General features: G+C 41.1%; 1 long non-coding RNA gene across 1 annotated transcript in view; it reads left to right on the top strand.

Moving 5' to 3' along the window:
• LOC131820542 (uncharacterized) overlaps positions 1–17,820 on the top strand; it is a 363,576-nt gene that overhangs the window by 133,461 nt on the left and 212,295 nt on the right. The window contains exon 3 of the long non-coding RNA XR_009349681.1: positions 8,008–8,119. This is a non-coding gene — a long non-coding RNA (uncharacterized LOC131820542). The remainder of the gene's footprint in view (positions 1–8,007; positions 8,120–17,820) is intronic.

The following is a 17,820-nucleotide window of genomic DNA, read 5'->3' as shown; positions in this document are numbered from 1 at the left end:
CGGAGGGGGCGTACGGACAGGAAGTGTTAGCTAACAGAGAAAAGAAATCTATTCTGAATTGTCTTCTTCCCATTTCTCTTGTTTGTTCTCTCTTTCTCATTTTTGTTCACAGCAGGAAGTATGTGTATCCTGTGTTAGAGAAGCTATCAATTGTTGTTAATAACCTGGGAGTGAATTTCATTTGGTAAGCCTGTCTTCAAGGTGAAGTGTGCCTCAGAGAACACACCTTAAGGAGGTGTTTAGATTGTCTGGGTTCAGATTCTCATCTCATCTTTGGAGGGACACTATCCAATATCTCTGGGCAACTATTTGACACTGGGCCACATGGTAGATTGTTATTATAATGACTTCCAATGAGTTTCACTTTCCAGGATCCAAGCACTACATAGGCCTCTTCCACATGGACTCTGGACTTGGCCACTGGCTTACTTTGGCCAATGTGATGTCACAAATGAGACCCAAGTAGGACCTTGTCAAGCACTTGCGTTCTGGGGTTTTCCTCTTGGAATGTTGCCCTGTGTTGTTGGGGATAACCAGGCCCACATGCTAGCTGCTTCAGCGGGGCCCAGTGGCTAGCTGTCCTGTCAGCTGAGTGTAATCACATGAGAAGTCACCAGAGATCATCAAAAGAACCACCCGGTCAACTTTTGGATTGTGAAAGATAAAGTTATGTTTCTTTTAAAAGTAGCAAATTTGGGGAGGTTGGTTGGACAACAGTGATAACTGAAACAGTCTAGGATCTTAGATCTTCCGTGCAGATGTTTGAGAGTAACATGTAGACTTATAATTGTCCATGCCCATATACATTAAAACATCACTGTGTAGGAGAGAGTACAATGATGGTTGCCAAGGCCTGTGGGTGCCAGAAATGGGGAGATACTGGTTAAAGGGCACAAACTTCCGATTATAAGATGAGTAAGTTTTGAGGATGTAATATACAGCATGGTGACTATGTTTAGCAATACTGTATTACATACTTCTCATATTTTCTCTCATACATGCTCTCATTTTTTCTCATACATTCTCTCTGGATATGCACACACGCAACACACACACACACACGGTAGTTATGTGTGGTGATGGAGATACTGACTGAGCTTATCATGGTAATTATTTGGTGATATATATGTATATCAAACCATCACATTGTATACCTTAAGCTTACACAGTGTTAGATGTCAGTTATATGTGAATAAAGATGGAAATAAAGAAAAAATGGGACTATATGGAAATGAGACTGCTTTCCACAAGGCACGCCCAAAACCTATGCCATCATTCAGGACTCTGCGTGCACATATTGTATAACTAAAGGTGGTTAGAGATTTCCAAGATTAAGTGAAAGAATACGTGTAACGGGGAAACTGGAGAAGATGTATGGGTGTGCATGTGTGTGTTGCGTGTGTGCATATCCAGAGAGAATGAGGGCAGGGGGTAGAGAACAGGAAAATGATTAGAGGAAGCGATGGTTCTCAGTGGGTGGTGGTGTACTAAACAGCACAGGTGGTAGAAACAAGCTAACTTCTGAGTTTAAGACCTGATGATTAAAACAATCTACATGGGGTATCTAAGCATTGGCTCATAATTAAAAGTCAGATTACTAAAAACGTTGGTATTCCAAGGGATTTGTTCCTAGGGTTCTTTTTATTTTTTTCCTCTGTTGGAAATTCTTTGCAAATTAAATGTGTCATGCTGGGGCCCCAAAGGAAAAAGGGACCTTAAAAAGCACACAATCTTGTTTTGACATCAAATTGCCCATTGACTGTCCTATGATATTCTACTTTTTTTCTTTTTAAGCTACAAGAACACAGAAAAAATAGACTTTTCCCAAAATATAGGAAGAGACAGTGAATTTAAAATATTCACAATGAGAATTATGTTTATAAAGCAACACTTAGCTGTGTTTAAAACATTTTCTCTAATGCATGTGTGTGTGCATACATGAATGTGTTTGCAAAATGCACTTTCCATAGCTAAGAAGTTCTGTAAGCTGGGATTGCACAGCAACTTGTACTGTCATTGAGCGTCCTGAGACTTCAGTAGCAGTCTGTGGGTTACCCACCTCGTCCTCCGAAGAACTTCTTTCTGCGTACACACATAGCTTCTGTTTGCAATGAAACAAAATGAATCTTCGTGCAGTAAACACTTCCTGCAGATCTGCAAAGTGGTGAGGAAGCTATGCATAAATATACACCTAATTATGTTTGATTTATGAAACGCAATTAAAATGTACACACAGACACACACACCACACACCTGTACGCAGAGCTGCATAGCACACATTAGAAGACACCACCACTGTTGTACCCATTTGGGACCTAAATGAGAGAGAAAGAGAGCAAGAGAGAGAGCGTGAGAGCAGTAAGCTGGGAGAAGGGGATGGGGAGGGGCAGCACCAGACTCCCTGCTCAGGACCCTGGAATCATGACCTGAGCCCAGGGCAGACGCTTAACTGACTGAGCCACCCAGTGCCCCTGGGACTTAAACTTCTTGATGGTTCTGGTGCAGAAACCCACATTCATGTTAGATGGGAAGAATTGGAAGCAGTATTAACCACATCTTTCTCACTGCTTCCCATCTCTATAGCGTGAGGATTCCTTAGGAAGAAATCACTTGATGTGAAGCAAAATGCTATTTGCTGAACGCCCCAGCCAGAGTCCCCAGGTTAGATGGCTTTCTTTGCACCCAGAAGGAGAAAACACAACTGGCAAGGAAGCAGGTGTGGCTGGTGGCATGCTGTGACAGGTGCTCCTTGCACTGTAACGACACCTGGCATGGCAGGGAAGGGGTGTGAAGAACTTCATTGACTTTCTTTCTAAGCCATTTGCTTAAGGACTCTTCTTTGTGCTCATAAATAATTCTAAAATTACAGCCCTAATGCGAACCCCCTGCTTGACGCCGTGCACCCTCAAAGGTTTTCACAGAGCTCCACCACCCACACCGCCTTCTCTGTGAATTACGGAATCAGAAAGCCAGGGTAGATGGCTACACTGCTCACAGCGAGTTTTCAGTGAGATAAAGTTAAAGGACTATCCTTTTATTTTAAAGTGGTATTTCTGAAAGTGTGGTCTGGAGACCAAGGCTTTAGCAAAGGGCAAATGGCACTTGAGGGGCAATGCAATATATTTGCACTTGTTCTTCCAAGCTGCTGCTAGAATTTTCCTTGGAAATTAACACACAGAAAAAAAAAAGTTTCTACAGTCCTAGGAAAACAAATCCGAAGATCAACAAATCTCTTTTTTCTTACTAGCGTCTTGGTGGCAGCTCAGGACATGCATTGCCTACCCTTTCTTATCCCCCTTCTGTTGGAAATCAACTCCCTTGGAGTTACTTATAAAAGTTACATAGGAAAATACAGATTTCTAACACCCCTGGGAAAATTCTGGTTCAGTAGGTCCGGGGTGAAAGCAAGGAAGCTTCGCATTGTACAAGCACCTAGAAGATTCTTATGCACCAGTGTTCGGACATTCCCCTTAAAGATAAGGTGTAAAAGCTCAGATACCATGATGATTTACACCTGAAGACACAGGAGTGCTGGATAAAGGTTTCTAATTCACCGAGGGTAAGTACTCTTTTATACTCGTGAAGTTACTTGTATTATCAAAGTGGTGCTTTGGATTCTCTTTACATACAAAGAGCAAAACTTTCTCCCGTGCCCACGTCTGGCTACAAGGAAGGCTGGATAACATGGTCATTACTCCTTGGGTCCCTGTGTCCAGTTACAAATAGCTTTATTTTATCACATGGAAAGGAAGGTAGCATCTGTAACGGGGGAAAGATTGTGGGCCCAAAGGGAATATTGAACATCTGTGTCTCTCTCTCCCCTCAGTAACATGAAGATGGAATACTGTCCAGCATCCGTATAAAAGGATGTAAATGATAGCCAGATTAGGACCAGAGTAGGGGCCAGGAGTAGACGTTGACATTATGTTAACTTCTTTTCCCTAATGATTTTGAAGACCAAATGTCTTATATATAGATATAAATTAAATCTTACTTCATTTCTTTATGTTCCTCTGCCCACTCTCCACACCCACCACACTTCACCATCCTCCACTGGCCATACATCTGTCCTGGTACCCTGTTTACTTCCTGCCAGCTGGAATATGTGCAAGACAAGTGAATCTTAAGTCAGTGTCTTGCACCAGAGGTAAAAGCCACAGGATGAGGACAGCAGAGAAAAAAAGAAAGAAGGACCCTGGGCTCTTGGTGTCTATATGAAGTCATCCTCACATCCTGGACTATATGCTGCTAGACTTTTATGTGGAAGAGAAATACATTTCTACAAAGTTTAATCCATTATCTCATGACCTCCAGGCTAAATTCTCTCGAATGTTTGCAGTGGATTAAAGAGAAGACCCTGGGGAGCGCCTGGGTGGCTCAGCGGGTTAAGCCTCTGCCTTCAGCTCAGGTCATGATCTCAGGGTCCTGGAATCAAGTCCCGCATCGGGCTCTCTGCTCAGTGGGGACCCTGCTTCCTCCTCTCTCTCTGCCCGCCTCTCTGCCTGCTTGTGATCTCTGTCAATAAATAAATAAATCTTTAAAGAAGAAATGAAGAGAAGACCCTGCGGGGCTGTGGTTATCAAAACAAAGCCACACCAAAGCATTGTTGTCCATCTTCCTGCCTTAGTAAATTCAGGGTTATACAAAACATTAAATAATTGATAATTGAAGATGCTCACAGGTTCCGAATTATCAACCAATACTTCACAGTAGAATCCATGTACAAAGGCTATCAATAAACTATGACTCTTTTATAACATGACCTTCGAAGTTGGGTATTGGGTGAATAATTAGTCAATAAAAGTTGAAGCAGAGACTACTTACAGGTTGTTCCCTATTGTCTGTTTTTCTTTCCCTTTCGTTTTCAATTTATTCTTTCTCTCTGTAGCACATACCCTCCCCAATGTCCATCACCCAGCCACCCTATTCCTTGCATCCTCCTCCCTCCAAAAGCATCAGTTTGTTTCCTGAGATCGAGAGTCTCTCATGGTTTGTCTCCCTCTCTGGATTCATCTCATTTCATTTTTCTCTCCCTTCCCCTATGGTCCTCTGTCTTGTTTCTCAAATTCCTTATATCAGTGAGACCCTATGATAATTGTCTTTCTCTGATTAATTTACTTTGCTTAGTATAATACCCTCTAGTTCCGTCCACGTCATTGCAAATGGCAAGATTTTATTTCTTTTGATGGCTGCATAGTATTCCATTGTGTGTGTGTGTGTGTGTGTGTGTGTGTGTGTGTGTGTGTGTACCACATATTCTTTATCCATTCATCTTTGATGGACATTTAGGTCCTTTCCATAGTTTGGCTATTGTGGACATTGCTGCTATAAACATGGGTTGCATGTGCCCCTTCAGATCACCACATTTGTATCTTTCAGATAAATACCCAGTAGTACAATTACTGGGTCACAGGGAAGCTCTTTTTTCAACTTTTTGAGGAACCTCCATACTGTTTTCCAGAGTGGCTGCACCAGCCTAAATTATTGGGTCTCTTCTGATTTGGTTAGTGTATATTTTTCTGGGGTCTAAATTTTTCTGGGGTCAAATCAGAAGAGACCTGAAACTGGGCAGAGAAGAAAGGAAAAAAAAATATGATTAGGCTGGTGAATAGAACAGAGCCACTCACTTGATTTTGGGTGTATTTTGGCCTGTTAAAAGACATTGCCTCCCAAAATTTTAAAGAAAGAAAAACACATGTATACAAAAATAAGGGTAAACATGCCGAAGGGGTGGAATATGACTCTAAAGATGAAAATTTAAAAATTTAAAAAGATGAATTGATAAGGGGCACCTGGGTGGCTCAGAGGGTTAAGTGTCTGCTTTTGGCTTGGGCCATGATCTCAGGGTCCTGGGATCTAGCCCCATGTTAGGCACCCTGCTCAGCGGGGAGTCTGCTTCTCCTTCTGCCTCTGCTGCTCCCGTTGCTCATGCTCTCTCTGTCTCTCCCTCTCAAATGAATAAATAACATATTTAAAAAAAAGGAGTTGATAAGAAGTTGGTTGAAAAAAGGAAGAAAAAAGGAGAAAATGTGATCAGGCTGGAGAGTAGAACAAAGCCACACACTTGACTTAGGGTATATTTTGTTCTGTTAGAAGAAACTGTATTCCAGAATTTTAAAGAAGGAAAAACTTAAATGTATACAAAAAATAAGGTTAAATACAATGAAGGTATATAGAATGTGACTATAATGATGAAAATTTAAAAATATTTAAAAAAAAATTTTGATAAGGGGTGCCTGGGTGGCTCAGTGGGTTAAAGTCTCTGCCTTCAGCTCAGGTCATGATCCCAGGGTCCTGGGATCAAGCCCTGCTCTCAGCTCAGCCGGGAGCCTGCTTGCCCCCTCTTTCTCTGCCTGCCTCTCTGCTTACTTGTGATCTCTGTCTGTCAAATAAATAAATAAATAAATAATCTTAAAAAAAAACCTTTTTGATAAGATAAAATTTTTAAAATAAGTTAAAATAGGAAAGAGAAAACTTTAAAGAAAGATAAAAAGAAAAAATAATGAAGATTGAAAAAATTTAAGTTTGAAAGACTTAAGTATCATGGGAAAAAAACCCTATGAATTCTATGTGTTGCTTTCCCCTAGCCCTCGAGTTCTGTAGTTCTCCTTGATCAGTGAGCTTGGTTTTGGCTGGATGTTTTTGCTGATCTTCTGGGGGAGGGGAATATTGCAGTGATTCTCACATGTCTTTGCCAGAGGCAGAAGTGCACTGCCCTTGCCAGGGGCTGGGCTAAGTCATCTTAATCTGCTCGGTTCTCTCTCAGGAGCTTTCAAGGGAACAAAAGCTTTATGGAACAGAGCCTGCCGTAGAGCTCTGAAGGAGGAGAATGAAAATGGTGGCCTCCCAATCTCTGGCCTGGAGGAGCTGAGAGCTCGGGGCTCCATTCCTCAGTGGGCCCTTGGAGAAAAGCAGGCAATCACTCCTGTCTCCCTGGTCTCTGGCCACACTCCGTGCTCACCTAGTCTGTGACCGAGCATTTCTGTCTCTGGCGCATGGCCCTGTTTGGAGTCTCCAAAGCCAGCAGATTCCTACAGCACTCCCACACCACTCCCTCCAGGGGAGGAAGGTGAGTATCCCTGGAACTGCCACTTGTGGGGTCTCTGCTTGAAGAGCAGTGGCCTGACTGTGCCTTAGATCACGGTTTGAGGTAACCCCGAGCTGAGAGCTCACTCCCTGGCTCCGTCTCTGCAGCTGACTTCCCTGCTCTAATATGGGAGCTCTGTTGTACTCAGACACCCCTGGTCTTTCTGTGACCCCGAGAGTCCTGAGACCACATTGTCCCCATGAAGGCTCCACCCCCACTTAGCCTCTGGAGTGATGTCCCTCAGTGGAGCAGACTTCTAAAAGTTCCGAATGTGTCCTATGCTGCTCTCTCACTTGTGGGAGCTGGCCCCTCCCCCATGGTCTAGTTTCCAATATTTTGCCTTGGATTCACTTCTCCGCACGTCCTACCTTCTGGAAAGTGGTCACTTCTCTGTTCCTAGAATTGCTGCTCTTCTTCTCTTTGATCTCCTGTTGTGTTTGTAGGTGTTCAGAATGGTTTGATTTGCAGCTATGCCCAATCCAAAATGATTAATAGTGTCATACTTTTTTCCCTTTAAACATTAAGTATGACTTCAATCCTGTTTATTGGAATTTTGTTAAGATTAGCTGGATTTTTGTTTCATTGAGACCTGACATAATATTTTAAACAGATCCTAGCTTGGGTGTATAATTTATAATTTATTATTATGACTATGTGTTGAGAAGACAGAACAAAATACGAATCCTTGGCCTGGTCTATATCAGAAAGTAGTACTGGAATTAGATTAGACTTGGAATAAACACAGTCTCTCCCATCCATTTGCTACTATAATTGGCTAAAATTCTTTGCTCCCAAATCTAGCTTTAGGATTCTTTTTGGAGCCTCCAGTGTTACTGCAGACATTTGACAAAAATCTCCAGATGTTCTGTGAATTGAAAGATGAGTAGGTATGGTGAATCTCTTCTATTTTGTTCTTCCAGGTCTATGCTGTTACTTTATTCATCTTGCTGTGATTGCCGGGAGCCTGACCCACATGAAGTGCATGAATGCATTCTGTCCCTCTCCAGCTAGATGAACAGACGGTACTCACAGGTAATTGGAAAGACAGGAAGAGGAGGGTCAGGGCACTTATTTTTATGACTTCCTCCTACCTTATTACTACATGTTAGCTGTTCCCCTTGATTAAAAGCTTCTGTCAGTTAGCTGTTGTTGTATTTAGAAGTTTTTCCCAACTTTGTGATTTAAACAACCATTTATTTAGTCATGATTCTGTGGTTTCAAAAATTGTGCTGAGTTCCATTGGCTGGTTCTGGCCAGGGCCTGGCTTGGCTAGGTCATTTTTGAATCTGTGTCCACTTGTTGGTTGGCTAGGTACCCGCTGGCCTGGCATGCTTTCACTTAAAATCTGGCAGTTGGCTGGCTGTCATTTGGGACCAAAGGGGAGGAGGGGACATTTGTGTCCTATCCTCCATCAAGCCAGCTCAAGGTCATTCTCATGGCAGCAGGACAGGGCTTCAGAGAGCAAGCTGAAACCCACTGGGTGTCTTGAGGCTTCTTCTTCCCTTAGAGCTGCCTGGCCCTCACTTCTACTACATTCCATTGGCTAATGTTGCATGAGATCAGCTTACATTCAAGGGGTGGGGGAGGTAGACTCTGGCTTTTAGTAAAAACAACTACAACACTAGAAATGACACAGTGATGGGAAGAAGTAAAGAACCATGGCCATTTTGATGATTTAGCAGAAGTCACATTTCTTGTCCAACAACTGTGTCCACACAGCTCTCTTTTGGGTTCTGGTAACTTCTCTCTCTGTTTGTTTATTATTCTTTGGGGGTAAAAAGGGCTCTATGTCATCATTGGAACTGTCTGGACACTTTATTCAACTGTCCTCAGTCATCCAGCTTGTTTGTCTTCTGTTCCCTGCCAAGGCCTGGACTGACATGTTGGAGTCTTTCTATTAAACACAGAAAACTGAACATCTGTTTATACCTTTGGAAATCTTGCTTTTAGGGGGATAAGAAGCTTTAAGTCCATATGGGCAAAAATAATGTGAAAGATGATAAAAGTAATCAAACAATATTTTTGAAAGATGGGACACTTTCCATTTATATCAATAGAAGCATAGAAACCTGAATAGAGCAGAATATTCTGAAATTAAGAATTGGCAGAAAGGGTAAGCAAGTGAAGTCCCTTTGCAGGCTCCCATAGAGAGCCTAAGGGAACTGAGGCATCAGGAACCTGAAGGCAGAGATGAAGGATGAAGTAAAATCAGGAGCAATGAATGAAGGTCTGTGCGAGGGGCAGTGGTGGGATCCCCACAAAGCCTTTTAAACCCTTGCCTCAGATAGATTTTTCTAGAGAAAACAAGTCAATGAGAATGTGGATTTGGGGACAATTGGCATGGAAATGAACAGGAGCAATTTATCTTAAAGATAACAGGAGGAATGCAGTGAAAGTCCATTCACTAAAATGTTAGAACCCATGGCTGCCCGTGTTTGTCTCCCAGACCTCCTGGTTCCTAGAATGCTTGCAGCCAGGTGTGTGTCTGTGTCTGTCTTGGCAAGGTAGAGGATTGGAACATTCTTCTCTGTAAATTGTCTGACCCTAGACAAAAGATGGTAGACACTAACATTTGGACGTCCCCCTGTGAAAAGGTCAGGCCCTGACATAGGAGAGTACTGCTTACTTAATTGTTAGGTGGTCTTCGTGCACAGAAATTCCATTGAGCTTGTCAGTGCCTCCATCCTAGAAGTTCTGTTGAGCCAAGGATTACCTCACAATTGAGAAAAGCCCCAAAGAGGAAAGACAGTGACAAAAACCAAGCAAAGTGAATAAAAGTAAATCTGAGAATAAGGAAACCAGGCAGGGAGCAAATGAGAACTTGATAATAAAATGAAACACACAAAACAACAAACATAGCTGTGATTCATATTCTTAGATACATATAGCACTATATCCATAAAAACAAAATAGGGTCGTTTTAACAAAAGCAACAACCACAATGAACCAACGAGTAAGACAACATAAGAGAACCAGGCAGAACTCTCAGAATGTAAAAATATTAACAGTGGAAACAAAAAAAAAAAATCAGTTGATGATTTAGAAGATAAAGTTGATGAGTTAGAAGATAAAGATAAAGAAGATATAGTTGTTGATTTAGAAGATAAAGTTGAAGAAATCACCTAGAGGCATGAAATAATAGAACGATAGAAAATTGGGGGTCCATTTAGGAGCACTGATTTCAAAGTTGTAGAATGAGTTGTAGAATGAAAGAAAATGTGGAGGGTTTAGGAAGGAAATAACATCTCTACAACATTTCCCAGAACTGAAAAGTATGAAAAGCCTCCCAAATACTCATTATAATTAAGGAAAGAATCTTGCCCCAGCACATTCACTGTGGTTTGAAAAGTCAGATCCTGAAAATTTCCCAGGCCACATACACAACAAGTTCAGGCATCAGATTGGCCCCGAGCTTCTCCAGAGCAGCACAGGGTAAGACGTTGTAGAGGTGGAGCAGAGACACTGGGAGAAAAAGGTTTGATAGGGCTGGCTCTGAAGCTGTGGGGAGGGAACCACAAGCCAAAGGACGTAGATGTTTTCTGGAAGCTGGAATAGATGAGAAAATGGATTGTACCCTGGAACTGTTCAAAGAAATCAGCCCTGTGGATCTATTTCAGACCTCTGACCTCCAGAACAGAAAGATACTTACTACATGTGTGTTGTGAGCCATTAAGGTTGTGCTCATTCGTTATTGCAGCAAGAAGAAACCAATGTACAGGCCAGATTATTAACAAAGTGTGCAGGCCAAGTAAAAACATTTAGATAGGCTTGCCTCAAAATTTTCACCTCCCTTTTCCTTTGATCAGGAATTTACTAGAGAATGGCTTCTATTTAGTGAGGGCCCAGCGTAAGAAAGAGTCTGAAGTGGGGTCCAAGAAACAGACCAATAAGAGAAAGGGCAATCGCTCCAGACGGAAGCAGAACCAGGCGGGGAAAACAAGGCTTGATGGTTGGTCTTTTCGTGGCCTGCTCTGTGTGAGGGCGGAGACCCTAGCCTTAGGAAGCCAGAGGGTCTGGGTTTCAGCTTCATTTCATCCCTTACCAGGTAGCCAAATTACTTAACTCAGTTTTCTTTTTTCACGGAAGAGAAATAATAATAGTTCTACCACATCGTGTTGACGGGAGGATTACGTGAATCATGTGGCGTTCTTAAAAATAGCTTCTGGTACGTGAGTGCTCAATTGTCGCTACCTTTTTGTTATTAAAAATGTTTCAGAGTTCTGTTGGATATTTGGGGGGAGGAATTCCTGATAGGCATGTGGAATATTGAACAAATAGACCTCTCTGTGAGACGATTACAGTTTCATAGTACAAATTCCAGATGTCAAGGTTATTTACTGTCGTGATTATATAAGCATTAACTACTGATTTAACTAACATTGTGGTTTAAGTGTTTTGGAAGGTTGTAGAGGGTGGTGTGTGTATGTGTATGTGTTGGGGGAAATGAGTTGTGTGGATAGGACTTCAAATGATAAGGCATCAAATTGTAAAATCAAGTTATAGCAGAGCAACTGTATTATTTAGATACAGTTAAAAGAGGTAACATTGATTGTTTCTGGGGTTATGGTACTGGCGTGGGGCAAAAGTAAGATGAGAAACTATTGATTTCCATTATAAGCCCCATGATACTCCTTGACTTTTTTTTTTTTTTCAAGAATTTATTTATTTATTTGACAGAGAGAGATCACAAGTAGGCAGAGAGGTAGGCAGAGAGAGAGAGGAGGAAGCAGGCTCTCTGCTCAGCAGCAGAGAGCCTGATGTGGGACTCGATCCCAGGACCCTGGGATCATGACCTGAGTCGAAGGCAGAGACTTAACCCACTGAGCCACCCAGGCGCCTAATACTCCTTGACTTTTTGAAGTATGCACATGCATGCTTTGATAAAAAGTTTTTAAATGATTAATTAAATTAACATGTCATAGAACACATTTAGTGAAGCTGGCAAGTCACATACACTTTATTATCAATCGTGTTATATTTAACATTCTTTGACTCTGTTGTCCCAAAGCTATAAGCTATAGAGGAAAAAATCAACTCCAGAGTTTTAGAAGTTGCAAATAGTCAGCAATCTTTAGGTCTTGTCTCTAGTGGTATTTCAAAGCTAATGGCGCTCAACCTGGGCTTCAAATAAAAATAATCTGGGATATACATTGTAGTTACTTGGGGAGCTCTTAAAATTCCTAACACCCCAGCTCTGCTCCAGACCAATTTAAATCAGAATCTCTGGAGGTGGATCCGGATATCTTTAAATCTCTCCAGGTGATTACAACGTCTGATCAGGGTTGGAGACAACTGTATGAAGACATTTGAGTGGTGCTGGAGAGGATTTTTTTTTTTTTTTAGTCCCTGGCTCCCTAGTAAACCTCGCCCCACATTCATCAGCTGGGTAGGAACAGATGTGGAACTGGTGGTAACTCACAGAAATAAATAAACACAAAGTATAAATATATGTGTGTGTGGGTATGTGGGTGTATTTCCTAAATATCGTAATTTGTATTAGGATCACATCGGAGCACTTCTTGGTTAATTTTGCTGAACCATATATTGCTTTACACCAGTTTTTCCAGTTATTTAATGCCTAAGTCAGATCCCCACGTCTTAGAGGCTTAAATACTGATTGCTATTGTTGAAACACACAGATCTCTGTGGATACAGGATTTACTAATGAACTAATGAATAATAACTAAATTACACCAGGAAGACCCAGTATTAATTACCATGTAATTCATACAGCATTTTATAAATCAGATAAAAAATCCAATGATTATAGGACAATTGCTATGTAATTACCTTAACTCCACATAGTAATTACAGTGTAATTTTGTAAATAGTTCACATCACATACCCATAAAGAGAACTGCTATTACTTTGCACCCTGGAGTTGATAATAACTGGCTGGGTTATTCTAGCATTGGTTTAGGGAGGAAACAATATATGATCTTCACTCTAGTATAGGGTACAGAAGTCATTTCAGATTTAGTTTGTAACCTGCTCAGTATTTGGCTTTGACGTAATTGATACTAGAAGTATTTATTATATAATGCAATTGGTACAGCAGAAGTTAAGCATTCTATCTCCCGTTCTGTAATATACAACCTAAATTAAATCATATATAACTAAGTAGATGAAAGTAGGTATCTAGAGGAATGAACTTTGATTGCGATCAATTAGAACATAGTAGAAAGTGCTGCTTTTCCTTTGAAGATATTGCCTGGACAGTTTTGTTCTGTCTGAATTTAGTTGGCCAAAGGCTTCTTTGGGCACACGGGTAGCTTATGATCTGCTTAGCTCTCTGTAGTGAGCTTTCTCCACCCCACCCCTAGATGTTTCAGCTCCGTTGGCCATACAGTGTGCCGGGGAGCTAAGAAAGACTGATGTAGGAGGAAGAGGAATGAATAGAATTACCAGGAAATAGGGGAAAACCCAATACCATCCTCTGTCCAGTAAAAGGGCTTACAGTCTTGGACCAAATCTAAGGAAGGACCAAGAAGTTTATGCTCATGTCCAAGTAGAGCTAAGACTGATGCAAGAGTGAATCTGGAAGAATGGTATGTGGGTGAGTTTCCCATGGTTCATAGGGAGATAATACACATGTCAATAACTGAGTCATTTCAAGGTTCTCATCAGCATAGCAAAAGAAAACAGTGATAAGAACAGAAGGATTTGTCAGGCCTCTGCCTCCCACACAGAGCATTACTCCCTGATTCTGAGCTCCCTGGAGAACAGATAAATCTCAAACAAGACAGGATCCAGAAAAATGTTCAGAAAATCCCGTTTCTCCATTAGGATCATAGGCATAGAATTGTGGGACCATTTCCATCTGAGGCGCTAGGCTGAGGTTCTAGATATCCTGGATTTGCAACAATTTATTGCTGATGATTGAAAGTGCCAAATGGGCAACTACAACAATATTTGAAAGGTTATAAAGATGAAGCTCAATTAAATGATGAAACCTAATCTATTAACTCCCAAAGTCTTCTGTCGGGTAAGGATGGCCAAATCTCCCTGTGTGTAAGCTCTTGAACAGTAATAGGAAGTAATAGGAAGCCACAGACATGTTCAGATTAGCTTTGAACTACACCAAAATAAAATGTAGACTCTGCTTCCTGTCTACCCACACAGAATGAGGTAATTGTTAGTTAACTGATAAAACAATACAGCTCCATACAGGATGCAAACTTCATCCAGGCAAGACTTCGTAAATAGGTCAAATGGTTCCATAAGCGTATCCTAACCCCTCTGAATCCTGAAATGCCTACACAATGAAGAAAGAGCAAAAGAACCCCAAAGTTTGGGCTTTAATGTCCTCCGCAAAGTGTTTTAATGTTAACTGGACTCTTTTTCTCCCACTGTGCACTTTGTGTATCCTGCAACTCAGTCATCTAGGATACTCATCTTTTGCTAAGCAAAACCTACAATTTCCTGTTACCCTGTTCTTCCCTTTATCGGAAATGACCCATCCATCAGCGCATCTCCGGCCCAAATCTTATTCTTTAAGACCCAGCATAAATGCTACCTCTGCCAGGAAGCATTTTCTTATCACCCCAGTAAAAAGACCCCTCTTCCTTCTTGAAAATCCTAGACTTATTTTCTCTATATTTTTCTGTACACATCTTCACTATTGGTGAATGAGTTCCTGCAAGCAGGGGCTAGAATTTATACATCCTTGGATTATTCCAAGATATGTATTATTCCAAGATATGTATTAAAACTAGAATGAATATACCTCTAAGTATTTCCTTTTATAAAAAACAAAAGAGAAGTTTAAGCATTTTTAGGCTGTGTAAATTACTGGACCCCAAGAATGCGGATATGTGGAGTCAACATTTTTAGTTAAGATTTTGACCCAGAAAAGGTCCATTTTATCCTATAAGTATTTTCTTGTTCTCATATTGATGGGATTATTAGTAATTTGCTTTTTGATCCTATTATGGATTCAGCATGGGAATTTGTAGTTGACCTCTGAATAATATTAACAGATCTAAGATTACCTAGTTAGACATACGTAGAAGGAGTTGAGGTATAGTTCCCTAAAAGACTTTACAAGTGACATCACTTTATAAGTTATTTAAAAGTGGGAACAGTGGAAAGAAGGTCTGGGTATTATTGGAAGATCCCAAATGGGAGTGCAGGAGATCAAGGGCAGCCTGTTTCCCTTAATAACTAGAAGTTGGGGCAGGCCAGGGAACAACGCTATAAAATGAAGGGTTCAGACACCCCTTGAGAGATTAAGACACCATTTAGTTTTAAGACATTACAAGTCTTTATTTATTTATTTATTTATAATTCTCTCTCTCTCTCTTTCTTTTTTATTTTTTAAGATTTTATTTATTTGAGAGAGAGCATGAGAAGGGGGAGGGTCAGAGAGAGAAGCAGGCTCCCTGATGAGCAGGGAGCCTGATGCCAGACTCGATCTTAGGGCTGCAGGGTCATGACCTGAGCTGAAGGCAGATGCTGAACCAACTGAGCCACCCAGGCACCCTTATTTATTTATTTTTGAGAGAGGAAGAGAGAGAGAGAGAGCGAGAGAGAGCGTGCATGTTTGCTCACCTGTGCACATGGTAGGGGGAGGGGGCAGAGCGAGAGGGAGAGAGTCTCAAGCAGGCTCCACACCCAGCCTGGAGCCCAATATGGGGCTCGATGTCACCACGCTGAGATCATGTCTTGAGCAGAAATCAAGAGTCAGATGCTTAACCGACATCTTCTGAATTATCTTAATGCAGCATGAATTAGAATTTGGTTATTTGGAAAGTTCAGACTTTAAGGAAAGTAATTCAAGGCCTTAAAAGCAGTATTTTTTGGGGCGCCTGGGTGGCTCAGTGGGTTAAAGCCTCTGCCTTTGGCTCGGGTCATGGTCTCAGGGTCCTGGGATAGAACCCCGCATCAGGATCTCTGCTCAGCGGGGAGCCTGCTTCCCCTTTTCTCTCTGCCTACTTGTGATCTCTCGCTCTCTGTCAAATAAATAAATAAAATCTTTAAAAGAAAAAGTGTATTTTTAGAAAGTTACAGGTTAGCAGTTGTACAAGTCAATTCACTGAAAAAACCTAGTTTTCTGTCTGAAGTAAGTATATAGTCACATTTTTTAAAAATCTTTTTTACTTTTTAAATTTCTTTTCAGTGTACCAGATTTCATTGTTTATGCATCACACCCAGTGCTCCATGAAATACGTGCCCTCCTTAATACCCACCACCAGGCCCACCCAACCTCCCACCCCCCGCCCCTTCAAAACCCTCGGATTGTTTCAGTGTCCATAGTCTCTCATGGTTCTTCTCCCCCTCCAGTTTCCCCCAATTCCCTTCTCTCCATCTCCCCATGTCCTCTGTGTTATTTCTTATGCTCTGCAAATAAGTGAAACCATATGATACTTGAATCTGCTTGACTTATTTCACTCAGCATAATCTCTTCCAGTCCTGTCCATGTTGATACAAAATTTGGATATTCATCCTTTCTGATGGAGGCATAATACTCTTTTCTACTTAACTATTTCTGATCTTCAGGGTTGTTAAAATTCAACTGACTTTCTCTTCCTTTGGCCAAGACTTACTTGAACCAAGCCTAGAGGTGACTTTCAAAACTAGGTTAGGATTTAATGCAGGATTGAGTATGGGGTTGAAATCCATGTTTTATGAATTGAGGAATAGATCTGTTGTGCAGAATGAAATTCAGATTTCTGTTTATTCGTTTCTAGCTTCAGAGAGGTCGCAGTGGGTAGTGCTTATTCACTGGCTTCCAAAACATTTGATTTAAATAGACCAAAGAAGTATAGACAGTATCCATTGGTCTACCTTAGAGGAAAGTAGTTGCTCATTGATTTAGGGCCCTGCCCAAAAGATCACTGTGATGAGTATAACTTAAGACCATTTATAAGTATGCTAAACAGTAAAATGAGATTGGAAAGTGTCATGATCAATTGTCCTAGAAATAATCAGAGTATAACACTACCGTTTTTCTAGGGAGTGTCCCTACCTGCGAAATGAAGTCACTTCTCCCCAAACTGCCCAGTAAAGGTAGCTAGTAGGACAGTAGGTGAATTCTCAAATAATCCCAAGGTAATATTAGATGAGCAGTTGGTTCGCTTTCCTAATTATGTTTTACATTGCTTGATACCCAATAAAAAATTCTATTTAAGGATGGCTTAAAAATACTGTCACTAAAAAAATGAACATTTATAATCTACAAAGTAATTAAGAGAAAAGATCTGTCAGAAAAGGACCACTGAAACACAGTCCTAAGTCCCCTTCCACATTTGCGTAAGTAAATTCTATAATCTTCTGGAGAGGAATTTGGTAATATGAATGAAAAGTTGTATAATATGCATTTTTTTCAACATAGCAGTTCCCATTCTAAGAATTTACCATGAAGAAATAACGCTGTGTCCATAAAGATACATTGAATATACCAAGAATATTCCACATGGTTTGGTTTACCAGAAATTGGAGTCAAGTTAAATGTTCAGCAAGAGAGACTTGGTAGTATAAATTAGCAATCATTAAAACTGATGATGCAGGGGCGCCTGGGTGGCTCAGTGGGTTAAAGCCTCTGCCTTCGGCTCAGGTCATGATCCCAGGGTCCTGGGATCGAGCCCCGCATCGGGCTCTCTGCTCAGCAGGGAGCCTGCTTCCTCCTCTCTCTCTGCCCACCTCTCTGTCTACTTGTGATCTCTGTCTGTCAAATAAATAAATAAAATCTTAAAAAAAAACCTGATGATGCAGATCCTTATTTTTTTCAGAAT

Source organism: Mustela lutreola, chromosome 18, assembly GCF_030435805.1.
Source record: "Mustela lutreola isolate mMusLut2 chromosome 18, mMusLut2.pri, whole genome shotgun sequence".
Lineage (NCBI taxonomy): Eukaryota > Metazoa > Chordata > Mammalia > Carnivora > Mustelidae > Mustela > Mustela lutreola.
This window is presented reverse-complemented; position numbering and strand designations above follow the sequence as displayed.